Here is a 15,576-nt window from a genome sequence, read left to right as displayed (position 1 = left end):
TGGGGAAATTATTCTAAGTAGAAGAATGCTCCAAATATCTGCATAATATGCACCAGCCTTTCACTGGAGTTTTCTTAATAGATGTGGCCACAATAGTGGGTACAAACTCTGCTTTTGCCTTTCTCCTAGAAACCAGCAGGGAAGATCTGTTGCTGCAATGGCCAACTGTAGTGGCTGTGGGCCAGTTGCCTGCAGAGGACAGATGCGGAAAGAATGCCTCAGAGATTGCTGAGAGGTGTAACTATAGCGCTTTTGCATCTGCAAGAGAAAGGTGTATTCCCTCTGACTCAGGATTTGCTTCCAAATGCTAGCAGGCATGCAGAGGCATGGGGCCCTGGCTAAGCTTTCAGCCCTTGGGGCTGCTGAACACAGCTGAAACACTGACTCAATCCCCCTAGCAAACAAGAAGCTTCAGTGTCAGAATGCTGCCTGGACAGTGTGGGGCACAGACAGGAGGTGTGTAGGAGAGTCTCCCTGTGTCTTTTACCTCCACTATAAAGCAGCCCTTGAATGATCTACTGTTGTGGCAGTTTTTGGAACAAATCTGTGTTATTTTGCTGTTGCCCTATTGTCAAACGGATTTGTATTCAACTGAATCAAAGTGATAGGATCATGTGATTGCTGCAGAACAGATGGTAATGCTTAAAGCTTATCTGAGAAGACATAATCTAGGTACAAAATGAAATGTTCAAAAATGGGAGATTTATCTGATAGAAAGCAAGGAAATGATGTCCAGAGCTGATCTTTATTGTATTAAAGTGGCTGTGCCTTAATTGGTGTTTATTTCCTTTTAGAGATTTTCTTAAGTGGCTAGAATGATTTGAATGTAGGCTAAGCAGAGTACTACAGATTTGTTGGAGGAATGGTAAACCATGTTTCTGGGTGAGAGAATGCCATCTAGGCACCATGCAATGTCTAGGTGAATCATAGGGAGGCACAATGCTCACTAATTCTTTCAGGCACACGAAAGTTGCAGCTGCTGCTATTACATCATCTGTCTGTGAGAAGCCAGCAAGGCAAGCCACTTCTGCCAGCCTGCATGTACAACTGTAGGTTCGGAACAGGAAGAAAAGTGGGGAGAGAATTATGCTCTTGCCTTTTCACGTCACCATGGGTGACGTCACCCATGAGGACACTGAAAATGGAGTAGTCCTCCCACTACCTGTTCGTCAGAGACAGCAACTGTGTCTGGGTGTCAGGAAGGCTACATTTTAAGTCAGTTATATGTTCTCTGTCTCAACCTTTGTTATTTGATTTATTCACTTTTTACCCTTATTCATTTAACACTAAACACTTGCAGGCTAGTTACAAATAGTTAATGAATCTCTTCAGAGTGAATTTGTGTTACCGCAGATGTGTCTGCATGACCAAACAAGAAGACTTGAATGCAGATGCACTGTGAACTGTCAATGCCAACTTGATGCAGCACTAGGGGACTTTTGTTATTCTCTTGTGAGCATGAGGAGACAAAAGCAAAGTGATCACTTTGTACGCTGTTGCAGCAAGAAGTGGAGGAAACATAGCGCTTCCTAAATTACGTGCACTATAAGTATGACTGATACTCAAAAAATATTCCTTGGAATAGAGTAGGGCCTTCTGCAATTCCTTTGGGCTCCAGAGAAAGCAAGCAGCAGATGCACAGAAATTAAATCTAGACAATAAGGAGCTAAAACACACAGGGAGAAGCTCAGAAGTGGGGTAGGAAGGGTGAGGAAAGTGGGGTGAGGAGCATGAGTAGAAGACAAGGAATTGGGGATGAAGGACTAAAGGCAGGGATGGGGACGTACAGAGTCCTGCAAAAGAGCAGAGTGGAAGTACAGAGCAAAATGGGGGAAGGCAGCTTAGGATGTGTGTGGTGGGCTATAGAGGAGACCAGACACATAAGGGATGGACAGGGAAGGGTGGAGTCTTTCATACAAGATTAAAACATTAAAACACTTAAATGTTTCTAGATCTAAATCTGAAAAATGTTCATATAAACAAAAGTTTTCACCCCCCTCTCCAGCTTTCCTTTGAATGCCCCACCAATCTGCCTTAAGCCTTTTCTAGAAGGACCTACTCTTGGGAGAGAAATATTAATTCATTCTACATGCTGAGACAATCTTTGACCTGCCTGCTGAGTCTGCCAAAAAGGTGCCAGTTATTGTTGTACTTTTTAAGATGTGAGTGTCTGCATTTACTAGAATTGAGAAATACAGTTACCTTTTCAGAAAGGCTATCCTCACCTAGTAATAATCAGGTGCCAATGATTTTAATCTTTACTGTAGGCTGAAAGGTTGTATATCCACTTGCAAATAACTGGAGACATCCATTTTCACATTATCAGTGAGATTATAGGCTAACTATTTTTCTACCATCAAAGAGATCAGTTTCTAGGAAAAGCTGAACACTGTGATGGTAGGTTCCCTCTTTTAGGTATCGGGCACTTTAGAAAGAAGATGCTCTGTCATTACTGGCTGTATTGCAAGTATGGGTTAGAAAATGGTGCTGCAACCTGAGATGGGCCAAGGAACACTGACAGCACGATTGAAATGGATCGCAATTAGAAGGAAGGAAAATGCCTTGCAACATATTTGATGCAGCCATGTTATTTGTATCTGTCATTATGAAAGCTAAGTTCTTAAATTTGGAAACCATGCAGCATCTTCAGCTTCCATGAAAATAGAAGCTTAGAGCTTTGCAGGTATAGGCCCTGAATATAGAATATGGAATACCTCCAAAAACAGGCGTTCAGTATACAAAATTAAAATTAAAGGCCTCTTAATTATATGCCAGGGATCCATTACAACAGTACTTATGGAATGAATAATTATTTTCACTTTAAATTCTTATCTATAATTAAAAATACAGGAACTGAATTACAAGTATAGAAATGTATCTTAGGTGTTCCTTGCCACTTGAGTAGCACTCTGGTGCATTTTGTTATGACGTCACTGCTTATAATAATATAATGCATTATATCATTATGTAAAATGTTGAGCAGAGGTGGATTTATTAGGAAGCCTTGGGGAGCTGTAACCTTCTTGCCCCCACCCTTTTGTTGAGCGCTGCCTACTAAGTGTATTTGTGTAATGGGGAGTGGCTGCACAACCTCCTGCCTCTGTATAACAGCCTCATCTAGCCGTGTACAGAACATGGAATGGGATGGAATAGTTTTTCACTCGTTAACTATGGCATCGCTGACTCATGGCTTTGCTTCACTCTGATCAAGCATTCGTAAATTGTACTTGTCATATTTTCTAATGCATGAAATTATCTTGTTTGTTTGACACACATACACAGGCACAAACACACGCCTGCCCTGTTTCGTTCAAATTTTTCTGTCTCTCTCAGAGAGACAGTGAGAAAGTAACGTAGCATGAGCTGGAGGTAAAGGCTGGACTGGAAAGTAAAGTCTGAAATGCAGCTCAGGAGTTGTAGAATTAGAATGCAGCCACAGCTCCGTGTTTCTGCTGTGGCTTTTCCTCCTTTGTAATTCTGTTCTTGTGTTTGTGAATACGCAGTTTAAGGATCTTTTTCCTTTTTTTTTACATGGAAAAATACCAAGATTCAAAACCATTTGGACCTTTCCATCTGATAATTCCATTAAGAGAACGTCATTGGGGTTTTTTCCCATCGTACAAATATGTTTCCCTACAAAGCAAAGCTCTGTTGTAAATAACAAGATAGTGCATTTGCTTCTTTCAAGAGCAAAGAGCAGCTCTGATCACAGTCACTGGTAGAATTTTGGATGGATACATGAAAGATTCTCCTTTGTCTGAATCCAGAAATGAAAACCTCCACCATGTTTTTACTGTTACTGTTTTTACTCCTTCGCAAATCTTCTCAGAAGTGTTGTGTACTCTTCCCAGTGTTCAATGTAAGATGCTACTGGTTAAATGCAAAGAAGAATTTAGCTACATGTTGGGCAGAACATTCATAAAGTGGTATGACTTTACACACAGAACTTGATAGAGCTCCTTTGTAAATAAACACTCATAAAGGAGATGAGAAAGTAGATGGTCATTAGCATCGGGGGAGATCTGCTTCCAGCCATTACTGATTTTTATGAATCGCTTCACTATTCAAGAGTTCTGAAGTGTACTGCTACACTACCTGTCATGATGCCTTGACACAGTCAGTTATCACTTGAGTCCAGGACAACCTTTGAAAAGCTAAAATAAAGCTCTTTCGCCCTGCAGGTACATCACTTATGCAGTACTAACTACCCCTTGGTAAGCAGGTTCCCGTATCACTACACTGCAATCTGCAAAGTAGATACTCACTGTGAGTATTCCATCCTAAATAGGACCTTAAATCAAAGGTGAAAAAATGCCTCAACTCTGTAGGAATAGTTCCCAGTCCCATCTGCTGCCAACTGTATGGAACTGAGGGACAGAGTGAGCAAAGAGCTTTTATGATCCTTTTTAAGAGCACCCTAAAAGTAGAATCTATAATTATATTGGTACGTAGTGTGTCACAAAATATGTATAAACATTAATGATGACATGGTTCAGGACTAAGAATGTCTTTTATATTCATAAGGTAACCTATTAGGCATTAAATTATGCCTTCAGATAAAATGACCACTGATGTCAGTCAGGTTCTCTATGGTGACCACATGAACAGAATTCATCTCCATGGGAGTAAGTTCAGTAGCAGCATTCTGACTAAAGTAGCACTTTCTGGAGCAGACTTTGAAGAGTCATTTTTTGTCATCTTGTGGAAACGATCAAAACCAAAGGTTTTCATATTACCACAGCACTGATAAATGAGAATTTCAATTGCTGTGATGGAACTGCACATGAAAAGATTCCCCTGGTCATGCTTCTTGATCTGTTTTAGAAACAAGAAATAAAGGCACCTATTTAATGGAACTAGATTATTTTTGCAGTTAAAGAGGTTAAATATCTCAGGAAAAGTTTAGAATGTCTTTGCTTCAATCCTGTGTTGCTAATGATTTTTTTTTCTTAAACCAGCTCCACAACAGTTTTCAATTTCAGTCAGATGCTTTGATGCCACAGGAATGGCTCCAGGTTTTAATTCTCTAGTGGTGATTACAATGTAAGAAATATTGAGCAAAATATTGGGGGGGGGACACGACAGGGGGACACGACACAAATGATATGACATAATTGCTTGAAAATAAAATCCCATGAAGATAAACCACAAGAAATCTCTGTCAGAGATTTGGGCAAGATTTTCTGCTGAACCTAATGGAAGACATTGCTTGGAACATGGGAAAAATTGCCCCTCCCACACACTTACAGCAGTCCCAGAGCTACTCTAATATGGAGCCATTTCCCACAGCCACCAACAGATGGCTGTTTGGTGGCCTAGAGTGCCATAACTCCTCCAGTTCTCTGCTACGTCCCCACCCATGGGACTGCACTAGAAAAAAGGAACACAAAATAGCTATGCTGGACTAATGTTCTTTGTGCCAAGGCTATTCCCACATGCTGGTTAATCTGACTTTGATATTGCTACTTTTAGAAGCTGAGCCCACATAGAGACCATTGTTTTGTTGTGTTGTGTAACTGATAATCTGCCCTCATAAGGGGCTTTTTCTTGCTGTACCACCTGTGCAATTCCCCTGAAATCTGAGGGGCTTTGGGCATATATCGAGTGCAGAAACGATGCAAATATACCATATGCATGGACAAAAACTCAAGAATAAATTCTTAACAACACATCTCCACCCTTGAGCAGCTGCAGTAAGTCAGCCTCAGCTTTCCTTTGCAGGTCATCAGTTACTTCCTCCCCGTCAACTCTACCTAGCCACTACTGGTATCTTCTTCTGGAGTGACACTCAAAAATCTCTCCTTAAGGTCCTGACCAGGAACCTGAATTTAAGATGGTTTTTTTCCCTTGCAGTCTTTCCAGATTGATTCATATCTCATCTCTTTACCAAGATACTTTTTCTCCATTCCTCTTCAGAGTCTTCCTGAGCCCCACCATTACACTTCACTTTTCTGTATATGGACCATCTGATAATATTCTGTCTTGAGCTCAGCTCATCAGATCACAACAGAACATGGCTTGGCAATCTGTAATCCATTTGTTGTGTGCAAAAATTTGTTTGTTTTCCTCCCTAAAGAGCTTTGTTTTTCTGACTTTTCTCCCACTTCCATCCACTACCCTCCAGGAAGAGCTAATTGAACAGTCAGGCAGCCCTAGGCTTCCTATCTTCAAATGCAGAGCTCCTTTTTATTGGTTCTTCAGAACCAAGGAGCCTGCTAAGGAAAGGATACCATAAGTAAAATTTAGAACAAAAGTCAACAATAGTCAATTGTCCAATAACTGGATGTAGTGTCTTGGGGGTGCACCTCACTTCTTCTGACTTAATAATGTAGAATTTAGATGTCCTACACGCTCATCTGGGCTTCCTCTGTAGTTAGTATAAAGACGTGGGCACCCAAAGGATGAGTAATCCCATCAGAGGGAGATGTCTAAGATAAGCATGAAGAATCAAATGTCAGTGCCTATCCCTATCAATTAACTGTAAAGGGAGCCTACCTGATTAGCTTAAATTAGCCATGTAAAGGTGAGCTGTTTGAAGATAAATGGAATGATTTGCACTGTAAATGTCTAGCTCCTGTATGACATTATTACTGGCCAGTTAACAGAAAGATCTTAAATGCTCAGATATAGTTTCTGTAATAGAAGGAGAGAGGCACAAAGACTAGCAAAAATATATGAAGAAGGCTTTACAGAAAGACACAAAAAGCAGATAGGCATGCAGATCTCTTTAAAAATCCCCTTTTGACCAGCTGGCCAGGATAGGAGAAAATGGGGATGTTTCTTGGTTTACACTGGTAAGTATTGAAGTAGCAGTAAAAGAGGTTATACTATAGATAGATAAACAGTAATATATGACCAGCACTACATAAAATTCATCCAGAATTTCTAAAGGTAGTCAAGCATAAAATAACTGAAATACATACTGTGGTGTATAACCTCTTATTTAGAATGACCTTAACACCCAAGGACAGGAACATGGAAAATATGTCAGTTTTCAAAACACAGTCTGGAGAGACCTTAAAGAAAAATAGCCCTGAAAGTCCAACCTCCGTAGCAGTGAAATTAGTAAAAACTATATTAAAAAAAATTGTGAACATACAGACAAATACGTTGTATTGGGGGAGAGTCAGCAGGATTTCATAGAATCATAGAATAGTTTGGGTTGGAAGGGACCTTTAAAGGTCATCTAGTCCAATCCCCCTGCCACGGGCAGGGACATCTTCAACTAGATCAGGTTGCTCAGAGCCCCGTCCAGCCTGACCTTGAATGTTTCCAGGGATGGGGCATCCACCACCTCTCTAGGCAACCCGTGCCAGTGTTTCACCACCCTCAGCATAAAAAATTTCTTCCGTATATCTAGTCTAAATCTACCCCCCTTTAGTTTAAAGCCATTCCCTCTTGTCCTGTCACAACAGGCCCTGCTAAAAAGTTTGTCCCCATCTTTCTTATAAGCCCCCTTTAAGTATTGAAAGGCTGCAATATGGTATCCCCGAAACCTTCTCTTCTCCAGGCTGAACAACCCCAACTCTCTCAGCCTTTCTTCATAGGAGAGGTGTTCTATCCCCCGATCATTTTCGTGGCCCTCCTCTGGACCCACTCCAACAGGTCTGTGTCTTTCTTATGCTGAGAGCTCCAGAGCTGGACATAGTACTCCAGGTGGGGTCTCACCAGAGCAGAGTAGAGGGGCAGAATCACCTCCCTCGACCTGCTGGCCACGCTTCTTTTGATGCAGCCCAGGATACGGTTGGCCTTCTGGGCTGCGAGCGCCCATTGCTGGCTCATGTCCAGCTTTTCATCCACCAGTACCCCCAAGTCCTTCTTGGCAGGGCCGCTCTCAATCCCTTCATCCCCCAGCTTGTATTGATACTGGGGGTTGCCCCGACGCAGGTGCAGGACCTTGCACTTGGCCTTGTTAAACCTCATGAGGTTCACACAGGCCCACTTCTCCAGCTTGTCCAGGTCCCTCTGGATGGCATCCCGTCCCTCTGGCGTGTCAACCGCACCACTCAGCTTGGTGTCATCTGCAAACTTGCTGAGGGTGCACTCGATGCCACTATCTATGTCATTGATGAAGATATTAAACAGTACTGGTCCCAGTATGGACCCCTGCGGGACACCATTCATCACCAATCTCCATCTGGACATTGAGCCGTTGACCACTACCCTCTGGATGCGACCATCTAACCAATTCCTCACGCACCGGACAGTCCACCCATCAAATCCATACCTCTCCAGTTTAGAGAGAAGGATGTTGTGGGGGACCATGTCAAAGGCCTTACAGCAGTCCAGATATAGATGATATCTGTAGTCCTTCCCGTGTCCACTGATGTAGTCACTCCATCATAGAAGGCCACTAGGTTAGTCAGGCAGGACTTGCCCTTGGTGAAGCCATGCTGGCTGTCTCGAATCACCTCCCTGTCCTCCATGTGCCTTAGCATAGCTTCCAGGAGGATCTGTTCCATGATCTTCCCAGGCACAGACGTGGGACTGACTGGCCTGTAGTTCCCTGGGTCTTCCTTTTTTCCCTTTTTAAAAATGGGGGTTATGTTTCCCCTTTTCCAGTCAGTGGGAACTTCACCGGACTGCCACGACTTCTCAAATACAATGGATAGTGGCTTAGCAACTTCATCCACCAGTTCCTTCAGGACCGGCAGATGGATCTCATCGGGTCCCATGGACTTGTGCACCTTCAGGTGCCTTAGATGGTCTCAAACCTGATCTTCTCCTACAGTGGGCGGCTCTTCATTCTCCCAGACCCCATCTTTGCCTTATGCAGCTTGGGCGGTGAGGCTCAAGCACTTGCCAATGAAGACCAAGGCAAAAAAGTCATTGAGTACCTCCGCCATCTCCATGTCCCGGGTAACCAGGTCTCACGTTTCATTCTGGAGAGGGCCCACATTTTCCCTCATCTTCCTTTTATCCCCGACGTACCTATAGAATCTTTTCTTGTTGCCTTTGATGTCCCTGGCCAGATTTAATTCTATCAGGGCTTTAGCTTTCCTAACCTGATCCCTGGCTGCTTGGACAATTTCTCTGTATTCCTCCCAGGCTACCTGTCCTTGCTTCCACTCTCTGTAGGCTTCCTTTTTGTGTCTGAGTTTGTCCAGGAGCTCCTTGTTCATCCATGCAGGCCTCCTGGTGTTTTTGCCTGACGTCCTCTTTGTTGGGATGCATCACTCCTGAGCTTGGAGGTGATCCTTGAATATTACCCAGCTTTCTTGGGCCCCTCTTCCCTCCAGGGCTTTGTCCCATGGCACTCTACCAAGCAGATCCCTGAAGAGGCCCAAGTCTGCTCTCCTGAAGTCCAGGGTAGTGAGCTTGCTGTGCGCCCTCCTCGGTCCCCTAAGGATCTTGAACTCCACCATTTTGTGGTCACTGCAGCCCAGGCTGCCCTTGAGCTTCACATTCCTCACCAGCCCCTCCTTGTTGGTGAGAACACGGTCCAGCATAGCACCACTCCTCGTTGGCTCCTCTACCACTTGGAGAGGGAAGTTATCATCAACGCATTCCAGGAACCTCCTGGATTGCTTACATCCTGCTGTGTTGTCCCTCCAACAGATGTCAGGGTGGTTGAAGTCCCCCATGAGGACCAGGGCTTGTGAATGTGAGGCTGCTCCTATCTGTTTATAGAGGGCCTCATCCACTCGGTCTTCCTGGTCAGGTGGCCTGTAGCAGACCCCCACTGTAATGTCACCTGTCCCTGCCTTCCCTTTAATCCTGACCCATAAGCTCTTGGTCAGCTCCTCATCCATCCCCAGGCAGAGCTCCATGCACTCCAGCTGGTCATTGACATAGAGGGCAACACCCCCTCCTCGTCTCCCCTGCCTGTCCTTCCTAAAGGACAGGACTTTCTGTAAAGGCAAGTCATGTCTCAAAACTCTGAATTCTTTGATGTCAGCAATCATGTCAGTAATGGATATCCAGCTGCTACTGATGAAAGTTTGACCATTGAAGACCTTTTTGGAAGGTCTCCCACCAAAATGTCTTAAAGAAACTAAGCTGCCACAAGATAAGAGGAAAGCTCCCCTTTCATAAATAAGGAATTCATTAAAAGGTAAGAAACAGAGTAAAAGTAAATGGAGTAAGTTGTCAATGGAGGTCACCAATGGAAATTATAAGTATAGCAGATCTATACTCATAAGTAGCCTGGCAAAGGAGCAAATAGCGAGGTGCCAGCATTTGCTAATGATACTAAATTTTTAAGACTAGTAAAGATAGGACTTGCTGCAAAGAAAAGCAAAAGGGCTTCACAGGACTCAGTGACATAGTGTCAAAATTGAAGATAAAGTTCAATGTAAATAAATTCAAAGTGAAGCACATGGTGGGGGTGACTTCTAACTTCATGTATAAAATGATGGAGTCTGAGCTCACCATTATTCTGGAAGAAGAATTTGGTCTTATAACTCTACAGCTATAAAATAGTCAGTTCAGCGCTCAGCACAAGTACAAAAAGCAAATTGGATGCCAGGAATTCTTAGAAAAGGAATAGACAACAAAACAGTGAACTTCAGTTCACCTGAATTTTATGTATAGTTTTGGAGTCCCATAATCTGTAAAAGGATATAGTAGAACTCAAAAAGCTTTAGGAAGGGCAGCCAGCATGATTAAAGGCATGAAACAGCTTTAGTGAAAGGAACGACTAAATAGACTAGAACTCCTCAACCTATAGAGGAGGCAGCTGAGATAGAGATCTATTAAATTATGAGTGTTAGGGAGAAAGAGCATAGTAAATGACTGCTCACTGCTTCTTCTAATACAAAAACTAGGGGTCATCAAGTGAAGCTAACATGTGGCAGTTTCAAAATATAGTGATTCTTCACATAACATATAATTAAAATATGAAGCTCCTTACCACAGGATGTTGTGGATGATAAAATTGTATATGAGTTGAAAGGCAAGGTTCAGGGAAGATAAATTCACTGAGGAATACCAACATAGCAACCACCCCTGGCTCAGCAAATCCCTGAGCCACAAATTGTTGGAGACTAGGAGACTACTTAGGGAAGTATCACCATCTGCTTGCCCTGTTCTTGCATTCTTTCCTAGACGCCTAGCTGTTGGCAAGGTATTAGGTTAGATGTACCTTCGGTCTGAGCAAATGGTCGTTCTTACGTTTTATGTTCTTGTACATGATGCTGTGCAGAAAAAACATAAAATACTCATTAGTTTTCCATTTGCTCCCTCAAAAATGTGCCAAAATTCGTACAATCAAAGCTCTAGAGAATTTCTTGTCTGGCTCTCCTGTGACTGCATTTGCTGTAATGGAGTTCTTATGTGTGGGAGTTTTATGAGCATTACCACTGCATTATTTTATTATAATGAAATAATATTGGCTATTGACAAACCTAGATAGAAAAAGTAAATATACTGTAATGGACTCAACAAGTGATTCAAAATTTGGCCCTGCACCATGACTTTGTAATTAGATATTTATCTTTAGGCAGCCAGCTTTAGAAAATACTGAGCTAATATATTTTCTCTGAGAAGTCTTAGCACTAAAAAAACACATCTTATCCAATGTCAGGCATGAGGGAGAATTGGCCCTGTACCTCATGGAAAGCCAAGGAGGAAAAGGGCCTGTTCATCTTAACTTTAATACCAAATTTCCATCTGCTGCAGTTTGAAATTGCAGAGATATCACACATATACAATAGGGATTTATTATAGAGGCAGCAACTCATCCTTAACCATAGCGATGATACTGGGCCTCTGTTATAGAGCTGTCTTTAGTGTGTAGACATGCTGATATGTTTGCTCAATAAAATCCAGCTTTCAAGACATACTGTTAAGTTTACATGATCACCAGAGTGAGAGGGATAAAGCTGGAAAAGAAGAAAAGCAGAAGCGAATTAATGCCATAAAGGCTAGGATTTAACAGACAGGGTTGAGTAAAATAAATGTGAAACAACAGGTGTCACTGACTCTTATCAGCATTTTTAATTAACATCTGTTTTTAGCCCAGAGTACTTTGGAAGAGTATGTTGGAGTGTGTCTGTATTTAAAGATAAAGATAGACTGTTGAGAAGTTACTAAGTAATAAGAGGTTGGGGGAACGGAGGGGTTTGGGGGTGGGGGGAGGCTGTGTTGGCTGGGTGGGTGTTAGTTGCAGCTTAGAGAAACCTGAAGGAAAGCCACTATGATAAAATTGCAAGGTAGGGAAATATTGCTATGGCAACAAAATATATTCTCTTGAGGGAAAATGAGTATGAAAAAGGAAATACAGTGTGGGAAATTCAAAGGAAGTACGTATTACAAGAAGAGAAAAGACTGAATCTAGTTTAAAAAGAAATAAACCATCATAGTTTCAATTTATATAATAATAATTTATAATAGTAATAAATTGCTGTTCCTGAGACTTTTATAGCAGCTACTATTGAAAATCTCAGAGCACTTGACAGACATGAAAGAATTATGCTACACAGTAGGAAAATGTTGCTCTTGCTCCCAACAGTCATGCTGTTCAGTGACTAACCCTGATCGACCAACATCACATGGGAAATGTGTGACATAAATGTTCATAGAATCAGGATCTGTTAACTAATACTTCTTTGGTTTAGACATAAGACAGCTCTATAGTTTTAAACTAGTGCTATTTTATAGTTAGTTGAGCAAAGGTCAACAAATAAATGATGTAGCTTTTTTATAGCTAAAACTACTACTTCTTCTAGAATATTTCATACATCTAGACTATTTCTTACTAAATATGTATTTTAAAAGTTTAAATGATGCCTTCTTACTAAACTACTTCATTCAAAAATCAACTTGGTTCACTTGAAAATCTGACTCAAAAAATGCCTGGACAGCTTTTCTTTGAACATAGAAAGTCTATTCTGAGAAGAAGTATGTATGTTTAACATACAGTCATCTGAACTATTTCACAAAAGAATACATTCAGGTTTCCTAGAGCAGAATATCATCCTAAAAGATAGGAATCACATGGTAAGATTCTTTTTTTTTTTTCGGGTTCAAAGCTTTACTTCAAGATTCACAGCCAGTTACAGCCCTCAAGGGCTTTCTCTGGCCAGGGAGTCATACTGTCTGGCTCCCCTTATTAGCTTTCTCTTTCCTCCTATTTTTTTAATTTGGTTTGTTTGTTTTCTTGCTTCATACCAGAGAGTACCCTTTGATGTGAAGGGCATTCGGTTCTACGCCCAACAATCTATAAAGTTACAGGTGGACTTCTTTTAGTTCAGAGATACATAACTTGACAGTATAGTTCAAGTAACAGAGATCTTGGGTGGCTTGAGATATTTGTGCTCATTTCAAATTTTCTCATGGTTACTCACTAACTTTTACTTGAGACCTATTTGTGTATGACCTTTGAAAGGTTCCATAAGGGATTTCTTTTTAAACAAGTCACTCAGGCCCCAAATCCAGCACTTCACGTAACATGCCCATATTTAGGGCCCATAGAAAATTATAGGTCATAAACCCTTACATTAATGCTTTGCTAAATTTGGGCCTGAAGGGATGTATAGATTATACCTGGACAACCTTTAGAGCTTCTGCATCTAAAATACAATTTAGAAGGTTATCCCCTTGACTCACATACATATAGACCCGGTGGCTGTTTCTCCATTAGCCTTTGGTGTGCTCTGCAGCACTTTCTCTTCATCAGTACGAGAGTATCTTAGAAGGCAACAAGGTTGTGGACCCCCCCTCAGAGGTTTGTGTGTCCTGTTCAAAAGAGTTCATAATCTAAAAAACTAGTAGCATAATAGCATGAGGTTGGCAAAATAATACCACTAGCATCTCAGAGGTCGTAACTTACCAATGCATCCATTGATTCTTCTGTCAGTTCCCTACTAACTTAGAGAATCATTGATGAATCTCAACCAACTTTACAGAGGGTAGAAGTCTCAGAAATAAGCAAATGACTGCCAGTTTTGTGAAATCAGCAAACAGTTAAGGTTAAATAGGATGCAGGAGGTTATCTCCATCCCAAAAAGCTACAGCAAAAGTTCAGCAGATATAAGTTCTGCCAATCGAGACAGGCACTGCTTAACACCAAACACAGTCTGCGTAGCCTCTTGCTCAAACCATTGTTGGAAGGGAGCTGAGTATACCCTGCTGGGAGAAGGACAGTATGTTGTCTGGAATGTATTTTGGCAGGACACATAGGGAATAGGTGGAGTTACTGTGCTGAGGCCTGTGTCAGGGAAGCATAGGAAACTAATCAACAGTACTCTTTGCTGCTCACAGAATATTTTCTTCTAAAAAACAGCAGCTATGGTTTAAATTTCTGATTGTGATACGTGAAACTTTTGGTATGCCTTTGCACATACATTGGTGTTGAAATAGTCTAGCTGCATTGAACTAATACCCAGCAATTAATTGATTTTTGCCAAAGGAGATCAGTAGTATCAGGGATAGTCTATTTTCCAGGCAGTTCATTATCCAAACATAATCTGAATCATGAGATTCTGAAACGCAAACTTAAGTTTGGGGAGAGAGGGAAAGATAGGTTCTTTGGAGAGTTCCTGGTCTTCGGATGTATTCAGTGGTCTGATTTTCTCTGCAACTATTTAAAATAGGGTGTCCTACTGAACTCATTAGGGTAAAATGGTATCAGTTTTGGTTGACTTTTGTTTGAAGTGTTTTGATTTTTTTAATGAAATGTAAGATCTTGATGTATTTATTCCTCTTCAGTAACTCTAAGTAAAGCACCAGTATTTCAGCATTTGCTATAAAATGCAGGATATAAGTCTTTGACTAATACTATATTTTATATATGAAAGGTTACATAGCAATCTAAGTCTTCAGAATTTACTGAAATTTTACTTTAAAATACTTCTTTGAAGGTCAATAGAATTTCAGGGTTGTCATTTTAAGGGTGCACTGAAGTTACACCATCTATACCTGACTTCATTACACATCAGTATTTTTCATGTGAAATATAGAAGACCTTAAGCCCTGGACCGAGGTTTTTTAAATGGGCTCTGAAGATGTATTCTGAAACATGTCTAAATCAGTGGTGTTATGTTCAACAGTTGGTTGAAAACCAATCAGTCCCCATTTAAATCAACCACTTAGCAACCTAGCCACACACTTCTTACATTCTTCAACCTGATAATCTCTAATTATTCTGGCTCAGAATTCCATTGAAACGGGGTGCAGAGTCATTTTACAGATGTCGTTCTTTATTTTAATATTGTCTAATTTTAAAGGAAAATATTTCAGATAATAACAACAGTTTTTGAGGAAAAAAAGGCATGAAAACCATTTCTGTTCCAAAAATTGCTGATATGAGAACTTATGGGAAACAGCTTCTTTTATGAATAATTATTATTATTGTGTTTAAGAAATGGGCAAGATGCCTAGAAATTGAATGAAAGAATGAGCTATTAAATTGAAATATTAAATGAAATAACTGAATTAAAAGTGATCATGTAAACCCTGCAGTAAATGTTGGGAGCTGTAGCTGATTGAACATATTTTCATCATCTGTTTTGTATGCTTAAATACAATTGCTTGATGTAAGTAAACACTTGATTGATATTCTGAATACTTTAAAATCTGCATATGCATCACAGAATACTGAACAATTAAAACTTAATTTCAGTGTAGTTTGATTAC

At 41.0% G+C, this 15,576-nt stretch overlaps 1 protein-coding gene across 5 annotated transcripts in view; it reads left to right on the top strand.

Annotated features, from left to right (window-relative positions):
- Positions 1-15,576, top strand: part of WDPCP (WD repeat containing planar cell polarity effector) — a 160,030-nt gene that overhangs the window by 91,246 nt on the left and 53,208 nt on the right. The window lies entirely within an intron of this gene.

This window comes from Aptenodytes patagonicus, chromosome 3, assembly GCF_965638725.1.
Source record: "Aptenodytes patagonicus chromosome 3, bAptPat1.pri.cur, whole genome shotgun sequence".
In the NCBI taxonomy this organism is placed as follows: domain Eukaryota; kingdom Metazoa; phylum Chordata; class Aves; order Sphenisciformes; family Spheniscidae; genus Aptenodytes; species Aptenodytes patagonicus.
This window is presented reverse-complemented; position numbering and strand designations above follow the sequence as displayed.